Source organism: Diadema antillarum, unplaced genomic scaffold, assembly GCF_040938485.1.
Source record: "Diadema antillarum isolate AM-2024a unplaced genomic scaffold, OU_Dant_1.0 seq00000981_RagTag, whole genome shotgun sequence".
NCBI classification, from domain to species: Eukaryota; Metazoa; Echinodermata; class Echinoidea; order Diadematoida; family Diadematidae; genus Diadema; species Diadema antillarum.
The window spans coordinates 1326701-1337685 of record NW_027271821.1 but is presented as its reverse complement, the minus strand read 5'-3'; the positions used below and the strand labels follow the sequence as shown (position 1 = coordinate 1337685).

The following is a 10985-nucleotide window of genomic DNA, read 5'->3' as shown; positions in this document are numbered from 1 at the left end:
AAAGCAAATGAAAATTGAATTAAAACTAAAGTTGCAGGAAATGGAGGAGACATGCTAAAAAGCTAAGCTTGTATTTTGCAGTCTCCTCGTGGGCAAAAAGACTAACATTAAAAAGCAATTAGCTAGACTTAATATAAACGGTGCACAACACACATATGGATTTTACCCATACACTTAAGCATCAACCTCTTTAAACCCACCGCGCGCTGCAGTAAATAGCAGTAAAAATGTGTAATTTCCTCCTTTCTTCAACCATATCTTCTGATTCGATCGGCCTAGTTCACCACCGGAAAGAGCATTAGAAAATTTAACTTTTCTTCTTTATGATGATGTAAAAATTAAGATTTTTTGTTGTTCCATTGCACCGTCATTTATTGCTCACTTTTCATTAATTTGGTCAAAATTTCTGTGGTATCGATCTTTCTTACTGAACTCTTCCGACTATATCTAGCGGTTTCTTGCCGGGAGTGGGCTATTTTTCATCACCGGAAAAAGATTGAAGTCCTTCAGGTTATTCTGAACAGTTTGATATATAAAGCATTTCCATTGGATGAATAATACCCCCGTCAAAAGATTAAACCAATTGGGAGCTTTGTCTCATTTTGGGAAGTTTGCTATGAGTTCCGCGGAAACCGGAATTGCACTGATTTACGTGTGTTACGTTGCCCACCGGTTGTGTTGCCTCCTGTCTGGCTCGGGCATAGCCGCAAATTTTGGTAAGTTTAACTTGTTTCTCTTTAATATTATATCATCAAAGTTATACCTGTTTATAAATAAACGTTTGAGGAACATTGTAAAGTATGTTGAGCCTGATGGCATGCACAGAATCGTTAAAAGGGATGATTGAATAAAATCCATAATTCTTTCGGTACGATGTCGTTACACTGAAATCTGCAGGCAGCCAGCGAACCGGGTCGTACCATCCTTGCTCAGGGGAAGTCAAGGGGTTTCAATAACGCGGATCAGCTGGCTGCGCTTACTGGGTACTCTCAGAACTCGTGCATTGCATGCATACAGAAGGAAAATAATTGTATTGAACTGTGTGTGTGTGTGTGTGTGTGTGTGTGCATTTGTATGTCTATATTAATGATTCATCATCTTTCTTAATCTTACTCATTTGATCGATGAACAGGCTTAGACTTAGTCCTAGCAGCGGCGGATCCAGGAATTCCCTAATTCTAGTAGAAACCTCTAAAGCCTAAACTAAAGGGGGGGTGGGGCTCACTTTTTTCCATCGTCGGCTGCCATCAGCAGAATCTCCAAAATCATGCTCAGTGGGGGGGGGGGGGGGGGGGGGGGGAACTTTTTTCCCGTCACCGCACACTGACTAGCAAGAGAATCTTGAATGAAAATCATTCTCAATGGGGGGGGGGGGGGGGGATAGGCAACACATTTTCTTTCCGTCATCTGCCATTTTTCTAATTTTTTTTTTTTTTGCTAAAAAAAAAAAAAAAAAATCAGAAAAATTAAAGGGGGGCGCGCGCCGTTTGCGCCCCCCTGGATCCGCCACTGGTCCTAGTAACATTGCTGGAGTAAAGTAAGTAAAGTATTTACTGGGGAGGGGGTAAAAAAATGTTTATCCCGGCTTCCCATCCCATGCTAATGATTAAAATTAAGGTAATGTTGGGTCTAACGTTAATTTGGATCGAAGGATTCAACTTGTAAGAGCCTGCACTGACACTGCATTTCCTTTTTTTCTCTCACTTTGGTTTTAAAGAGACTCTGGGTCTGGCTTTCTTTTCTGTTTGTTTGTTTTCTTGTTTTCTTGCATCACTTCAAGGGAATAAAAGGAAATTCATTTGGCTGCAAAGCAAATTTACATGTATGCAAAATAATTACCTAAAAATGCAATTTGAAAAAATTCTGTGTAGCCTATAGATCTACTGTTTTCTCTTCGGCCCCCCAAAAAAACCCAACAACAAAAAACACGATTTTAGCCCCAAGCCAAAGGAATTTGAGACAATTTTCTTTTTTTCTTTAAAAGTCATCAATAGACAAAAACAATTTCCTTTTGTTTTATATATCACAGACAGACCTCCACTGCCATCATCCTCTACTGCGGCTCATGATGTTCAGTCGGTGCTCAGCCAGAGACGAAATACTCTGATCAGCCAGGATGTACAAGCGAATGTTCAGTCGACCTGCTGCACAGCAAGATGCTAGAATTATAACTGGTAAAATCACTGCATGAATTTTTTGACTTCTCTGTCACTGTGCTATAAACTTAAAGTATGCACTATATTTTTGTTTCTGTTCATGTTATGAATAGCCAGGCTAGGACTTAAACTGTATAATTTGCTTGGAATAAAAAAAAAAAAGTCAATAATAGTTTTAGTCATACTGGCAGTTATTGTCATTTCACTTTTGATTTATGCATATGTTGGGGAGACTGGGGAGAAGTGGGACATATTTTCAATTTTATGAATTCTACCCTGTAACTCCCAGAATATTTAGGATAGCCAGCTCCTGTTTACACGTCAAAGACAATGGGTACTGCGGTGTATTGTGCAGTAGTTTTTATTAGGCCTTCGTCTTTCCTCTGTATGTAATCAATGACTTTACAAACTGTTATTTGGGGAATTAGGGGGTGACTTGGGACACCCTGGGGAGAAGTGGGACACTGGCAGGGGTAAAGTGGGACAGTAAGAAACTTATTTGGGAGAAGTGGGACATCGTGGGGAGAAGTTGGACAGGGAGTGCAATAAGAATCGGTGTGTCAGTTTACCCCATTGGTAAAAAATACTAAAAATTAGCTCATAATCAGAGGTTTAGGTATTATCCTAAGAAATTTCGTGAATTCTTTTACACATCTACCAGACCATTATGTAACTCAGGTGTAATACCTCCACAGCCTTGTATGGTATCTGTAAATTTACTTACCATTTCAAGAAGGCAGCAAGACCTGTGAAAAAAGGACACGTTTTTAAATCTAGATGAAGAGTGCTTAGCAACACCTGTTAAGGGATATTTCAAAAGCAGACTGTTCATCAGTTTATTAGTGTTTGAGTTATAGAGCTGTCCCACTGGCTTAGTGCAAAGAGCGCGGCGCGTTAAATGGCGCGTGAAATGGCGCATCAAACGGCGCGTAAAAAATGAATAAAATATAGATTTTTGTGGCATTGCAAAAAGTTTTCTATTTTTCGAGTAATTGCTATTTGCGCTGTTGGTATTTATACATGTCGATCATTATACATATACATATACATATACATATACATTAGCACAGCATAATTATGCCATAGGTATTGCATACACTGTAGCTGATGGGCGGTAGTGGAGCGTTACGGAAAGTCAGCATGACACCGTCAAAGTTACAGACCCAAAGTTAAACGAAATTTGCGGTGAGTAACTTTACTTGTTTTGGAAATTCTATTCTTTTTTGATGAAAACCGCAAAACTAATTCAGTAGATTGTCCTAATCAATTTATTCGGCGTTGATTGATTCTAATCGTCTGTAGTTTTAGGAGCCATTCTGCGCGTGTTTTGGTGAAAATACCAGTGCAGTCCCACATATGGTATTTTATGTTTGCTGGCTAATCGGTCAACTGATTTGCCAGTAGGATAGACCGAATGAAAATCTGTCGGAAATTCACTGGCCTCTTATTTTATAAGGACGTCTGTAATTAATAGGGAAATGAGCGGCCAACCCTATTTAAAACTAGACGATTAGAATCAATCAACGCCGAATAAATTGATTAGGACATTCTATTGAATTAGTTTTGCGGTTTTCACAAGGAAATAAGATATGCAAAACAAGTATTAAAAGCTACTCACCACGAATTTCGTTTAACTTTGGGTCGGTAACTTAGACGATGTCATGTCTATGGCTGTGCTATTAAATGTATGTATACAATGACATGTACTACTTGTTAGAAAAAACATTTCTTACTTTTGATCCTTAATAGTTCGGAAACTATATATCAGATGACACTGTCGTGGATATGAGAAATAGCTTAATAGTGTACAATTTAGTTGGAGGTGATTTGAATACGAAAGCATAAATAGGTTTCAATAAATCCATGATTGATTTTAAAGTTATATTCCAGATTTTGGTCAAATTCTAATTCTCGGTAGAAAACTTGATCTTTAATTACACAGAAAGCAATGTTGTGTATCTGAGTGTGTGCTTACAATGACCTCGAACAATGGACATGGATACCACCTTCATGACCTTTTTCAGAGCTCTGCCGACTAAGCTTCTGGTCTCTTGCTCACAAGCACATGAATGCTTTATTAATGATTTATGTTGGATTGCCCTAGACACTGCTAACCTGAATTCATGGCAAAGGGTAAAATGCACGCACAAAAAAGTAAGCCCTGTTTCCATGTGCTTGCATACCACACGTTTCATTCCAGCTGACAATCATTTTCAAAATTTGTCTCAATGAGGCTATCACTAAATTTGGTATAAGCTTAAAATCTAAAGTTTTTTTTAACACAATTGTTTACTAGTAATCTGACAAATTTATAGTTTTTTTTCGATACCATGAATTCAGACTAGCAGAGCCCAGGGCAAGCCACATGAATTGATAATAAAGTATTTATGTGCCCTGGAGCAAGAGACAAGAAGCCTAGTCGGCAGAGCTCTGAAAAAGTGGTATTCATGTCCATTGTTCAGGGTCATTGTAAGCACACACTCTGACCAAAATCTGGACCCTAACTTTAAAATTAATCATGGATTTAATGAAACCTATTCTTTCATATTCAAATCGACTCCAACTAAATTATTGTACACTATTCAGCTAAATCCATGACAGTGTTATCTGATTTAGTTTTCGAACTATTAAGGATCAAAAGTGGGAAATGTTTTTTTTTTTGTAACACGTAGTGCATGTCATTGTATGAATACCAACAGCGCAAATACCAATTGTTCGGAAAAAAATTGAGCTTTTTGCAACGCGCCGTTTAACGCGCTGATTGACGGGCCATTTAACGCGCCGCGCTTTTTGCACTAAGCCGTCCCACTTCACCTCCTGTTCCACTTCACCTCGGTCTTCATAAAATGTACTAGGGACCATGCACAGAGCCAAAAATTGTGTTCTTTTTGTAAATATTTCTTTCAGGTTATGGATCTGAGAAAGAAGAGGCGTGTGGATTATGCTTCAATTCACGACCATGGCTTTGAAGATGTCAGTGTGAACTTAAATGAACGTCTTCACGAAAAGAAAGACAAATGGTCCACAGCTACGCTATTCCGCTTGGAAGTCCTCGATGAAAGAATATCTGATAAAGGTGATGAAGTTTTAGTCCATTATGTCGGATGGGAAGATAAGTACAATGAATGGAGACTTAAAAGTGAAGTTGTAGATGTGAATGAGGAAAAATCAGATGCTCTGGAACTTGTGAAAAAGGATTTGCTTGTCAAGGTGAAAGAAAACCTCAATATTTCCCGTGTTCAGGACACCGAAGTTACTCTGCATATTCCCATACAAGTAGAAACATTCAATAGGTTTGTGGAGGTCATAAATGGTCATCCAGTCCGTTTGAAAAGGAAAGACATCTTCACAGCTGATTGGGCATCCGTTGCCACATTTCTAGGGACTGATTGGTTTTTTCGCATAGTCAATGCAGCAGGAGACTTTGCTTATGTTGTGGAGAGCACTATACAGATATGGATACATGAAAGAAGGTGCCTGGAACAATATGTTGTAAATGTGGAAACAAAACAACTTGACAAAAAACTACTCCATCGTGGACATCTTCTTGTTTTTCGTTTCGTGAAAGATCGAGGAAACAAGTTTGAACTAGGCAAAGTAGGGGTCACCTTATAAAGCATGGGCTTGTTATCTCATCTGTAACTTCCAAGTAATTCATGTACACATTCGGACAAATTCATATGGTTGTGTAGCTCATTAGGCTTTCAAATTCATATTTAATTGAAACTTTGCCAGATATATCTGAGTTCAAACTGTGACTTTCAAGTAATTCAAGTACACATTCGGACCGATTCATATGGTTGTTTAGCTCATCAAACTTTCAAATTCATATTTAATTGAAACTTTTCCAGATATGCGTGTATCTGAGTTCAAACTGTGTGTGTACAATGATGTAACTTACACTGGTGTTTGAACTGGGTGGAAGTTTTGAAATCTTCCAACTGATTTAGATTTTTGATTGTGTTCATCGCTGACTCATTTTGGTCGATTCAACTTTGGACACACAGTACTTACAGTGAGAATTACACTGCCTGAATTGTGTAAGCTTCAATCTAAAAACCTAAGTTTCCAGCTGACTTTACTTTGTATTGAATTATGACTATTGTGCTAAAAATTACTGTTTAAACCCCCCCCCCCCCCCCCAAAAAAAAAAATAATAAAAAAATGAAACTGTTGACTGTGAAGCTAATTTTTTCCTCTTTGGCACTATACTTAGTATTTAGTGTAAGTTTTCTACCTGCAGTATTTGGTGCACCTTCTGGAACAAATTCAGAATCGTGGGTAATTTACATCAATTGCTTTACTTTGTACCAGCTAGTACGCGAAAGTGATATGGGACCTGGACTCAAACAGAGTGAATCTGTACTAAAGAAAATATTTCATTTGAACAGCATTGATGCAAAATATGCAGATGCTGGCATTGTTAAACGTCTCGATGACAAAATACGATATATTATGCGACCTGCATCAAAGGCTTTGAGTGCTGGTGGCAGGCAAGGTCAACAATTTTTGGACAAGTTGAAAAGCACCATATATAAATTAAATCTCGGTGGAGTTAAAAGACAAATGGAACATGAACTAGAAAATGAAAGGAAACGTAGGAAGGTAGCAGAAGACGAAGTTAGAGGCCAGAAAAGACAAGCGAAAGAATGCCAGAAGAGTGCAAAAACAGCACATGTGTTATTAGGAAGACTCCTTAAAAGACGCACAAACAAAAGGAAAGTCCTACCTAAAACAAAATATGGGCCAACCTGGAAAAGTGTACAAAAGAAAAACCTTAATGAAAGTGTGAACTTTGCTCGTGACCTGCTGGCAGAAGATAACATCAAAATCCAGAAAATGCTTGTAAAAGATCACTATGGAAATACTGTAGGCTACCATGATTATCCAACAGACGACTTGCCCTCTGGACCCTCGGTGGATCGGATGCTATACATAAAGGACTCAAACCTTATTTCAGATGATGCCTACCAAGAACTAGCCATAGAAAATCAACAATTCTTAAACCAATTCAAAGATCACCTGCCTATACGAACCAATTATCCATCACTTTATGCAATTCAACAACGCAGGGCAGAATTAAATGCCACATTTTCTGTACAGCTACTTCCAAACAAAAAAGGTGTTCAAGAGAGACTTGAAGTAAAACTCAGACGTTTCTTGGAAAGTGCTTGGCCGATAACTGATGATGAACTTGTAATCAAAATCACAGGTGACGGAACATCGGTTGGCCGTCTACATGTAACCAATTTTGGAATGACAGTAATTACAGATTCTTGGCGGTCGGATGACCTATTGTTAGCAATTGGAAAGATCCCTGAAAAGTACAACGAATTGGCAGATGCACTACAAGACATAGTACGAGATACCCAGTCACTTCAGGAAATTACAGTTCATGGCAGAACTATCAAACTGAAATACATTATTTGTGCTGATTTGAAATTTACTAATATCATCCTTGGCTTAGGTGCCTGCTCGGCAAATTATTGTTGTGTGTGGTGCCAAACACATAAAGGGGAATTTCACCGTCTCAACCAATCTGGAACTGCAAGGAACATATCCGAAATGAACCAGCTGTGCAAAAAGAAGAAAACCAAGAAAACGGAAAACTACAATTGTTTGCATGCTCCAATCTTCCCCCACATTCCAGTCACTCACGTCATACCAGATCCCCTCCATCTGTATCTCCGCATCTCGGACCAGCTGACCCGTCAACTTGTACTACGCATCAGGACAAACGACAACATTACGAAGAATGACAAGAATGTTGACAAATTGAATTGCCCATCTATGTTGAAATTCGAACAGTTTGTCCAAAACCTCGGAATCGAATGGCAGTTTTATGTTGATAAACAAGGTTATCTCACTCATCAAGACTTCATTGGGCCACAGCATCAAAAAATTCAAAAGGCCATATGTTTAGAGGATTTTTATGGTTCTGATAATCCTAAGCTTGAAGATATCAAGTTTTTGTGGTCGAAATTTGGAGAGCTAGTTAACCAGATGAAAAAGGATATGACAGAGGACGAGTTGGTGGAATTCCAGTCACAAGCTTGTGCATGGGTTGACAAATTCTACCGAGTCCATACTTCAGGTGATATCACAGTATACATGCATGTATTTGCAAAACATGTCAGTGACTCAATCCGCCTTCATGGCAATCTCAGCAAGTTTTCACAACAAACTTTTGAAAAATTGAACGATCGAATAACTAGCTGGTATTTTTCTTCTTCAAATCGACGCAATATTGAAGCATTGAGACAAGTTATGAACATCCAAAATAGAGTCGAGTACCTGGAACCATCATGTAAACGTGAAGGTTACAGAAAGACATGCAGTGTGTGTGGAGTTTCTGGGCACAACAAGCGTACCTGTCCTGAAAAAAACACAAAAAGCAACCAAACGTGAATGTGGAGTTGTGCATTACTGATTATTCACATTAATGGCCTGCAAAATTCGGAAAACATTGGCCTTCACTTAAAGCCTTTTCTAAAGCTTCGCTAAAGTTTAGATAATGTTAGGCATATTGGACTACAGTGTATCCAATATTCAAATCTTACAAAAGCGTAGTGACAATAACATCTTTGTTATCATCGGTTGATTCTTTGGGAAAATTTGAATTTCACCTTTGAAGATATTTAAACCATTTCATGGTAATGTTTTCATTTTTCTTTAAAAAATGCCCTTCCCTTCTTAAAATGTAGTCATTGTATACTAGTATGAGAAACCTGCATAGGAAGATTATATCGTGCATTTTTCAGCTAATTCCACGAGTGAGAAGATTAGGAATTGGTTTTATACCAAAAAGAAGTTTAACCCATAGATCATATTTTTCATTCAACATGAGTTATATGATACAGGCTTTAACTTGATGTTATTGCTAGTGAAGATTTTGATACCTTTTATATCGAAGTATGCAGTAACATGCAACATGACTATGATTACTTCTTTCTGATCAGTTTCTCATGGTTTGTTGTTTACTGCGATTCAACCATAGAGTTACATACTACGAAGACTAGAGTGAGTAGTACGCGTACCAGTGCATGTTATCAAACAGCCCTAATTGAACTACAGCGCAGTCCCTTTAGCGTGTGCACCTATGCGTAATTACACACATTGGTTGGGGCGATCTGACGCGTCACGTAGGCAGTAGCCAAGTAGTAGCCAGCTAGCTTTGTCTTCAGCATAGAGTTCAATGGTTGCACAGTCCCCTATTAAAATGTCAGGGCGCGTTCAATGAAGGGCGTCTCTTCCGGGTTAGTGCGCACTTTAGTACTTAGTAGTATGTAACTCTATGGATTCAACACATCTGATGATTCTGATCTAACATACTGCAATGAATATTAATATCTTATTGACAAGTAGAAGCCAGTAATTAGGCTTTTCATTAAATAGATTTGATTATTTGTAAAATATGTTCCACATACAGAGATGCCACTTTTCAGGAAATTTCCTGAATTCAGGAAATTTTTCCAAGGAAAAACAGAACTTCAGGAAATTTAAACAATGTTTGTACCTGAATAATAAGTGTAGAAGGGAAGAAAAGACTGTGAAAGAAGAAAATAATGATTACTACAGTACATTTGCGTCCATTCTTGTAGGTAAATTGCAATTATTATAAACAGGTGAGTGTTACAGATAGTAGTTCGGGAAATTTTGAATAGCACCCCTGGCATCTCTGCATATGTACAGTGAAACCTCGTTATAACAAGCTCGGATATAACGAGGTAATTTTTCAGGTCCCATTCTTTTTATACTCTTTGTTTTTATCCCTGATATAACGGGCTTGTACCGAAAGGTTGGGTTGCGTCGCGTCGCGTTGACGCGAACGCGACCATTCGGCCAAAGCTCCCCCGGTTTGACTGAAAGGGTGCATTGGGAGCGTTGGGAGCGTTGGCGTCAACGTGACGCGACGCGACGCAACCCAACCTTTCGGTACAAGCCGATATAACGAGATACCCGATATAATGAGGAAATTTCTGTGGTCCCAAGGAGCTCGTAACGAAGTTCCCCTGTAAATGAGTGCTACAATTTTAGTGTTATGGAAACTACTGTAAAATTTTTCCATTCAGTATTGCTATTTCTGAGCAAATAATGAATTTGTTAGTATATTTATTGCATTGGCTTGTGTTGCCAAATGTAGTTCAGTTTAGTGCCTAAAATTGTTCTGCCATTGAAATTCTATCACATTTGAATAAATTGTTGGAAAAAGAAACCAAACTTCCACGTGTAGTATTTGTATTAAAATTATCAAAATTTTGAGAGCCAGAGGAAGCAATAAGCAATCTTGGGGTCAGTGAGAAATCGAGTTATCTGATATGAAAGTGTAGACATTCCAGAAACAAAACATGAGGAAGAAACAAATAAAAAGAGCAGAGGAGAGAAAGCAATTGAGAGAGAAAGGGGGGGGGGGAAGAGAGTGTGCAAGAGAGAGAGAGTGTGTGCAAGAGAGAGAGAGAGAGACAGAGTGTGTGCAAGAGGGGGAGAGAGGAAGGGATGGGGGGGGGGCAGATTTCGACAAGTATAAGGAGATAGATGAAATTATGAGAGAACGAGAGAAAGAGTGGGAGAGAGAGGAACCCAACACTGGAAATATCAATTTGTTATGTACAAAAGACATTCCTCTTTTTTCCCAGAGAATTGTAAGGTTTATTTATACGGGTAAGAAATTTGAAATGAGATTGCAGCAATTTGAGCCAGATTTCTCATTTCTAATTCATAGATTACATGTCAATATAATAATCCAAGATTCATGGAGACAATACAGAATGACTACACGAATTACAACATCTAAAACTCCAAAGATTATGAATATTTCCATGTCATTTG

At 38.4% G+C, this 10985-nt stretch overlaps 1 long non-coding RNA gene across 1 annotated transcript; it reads left to right on the top strand.

The window, feature by feature from the left end:
* Positions 1 to 422: 422 nt before the first annotated feature.
* On the top strand, positions 423 to 6279 carry LOC139742126 (uncharacterized). The gene is made up of 3 exons (XR_011711663.1): positions 423 to 716; positions 2030 to 2174; positions 5064 to 6279. It is a non-coding gene; the product is annotated as an uncharacterized lncRNA (long non-coding RNA).
* Positions 6280 to 10985: the final 4706 nt, after the last annotated feature.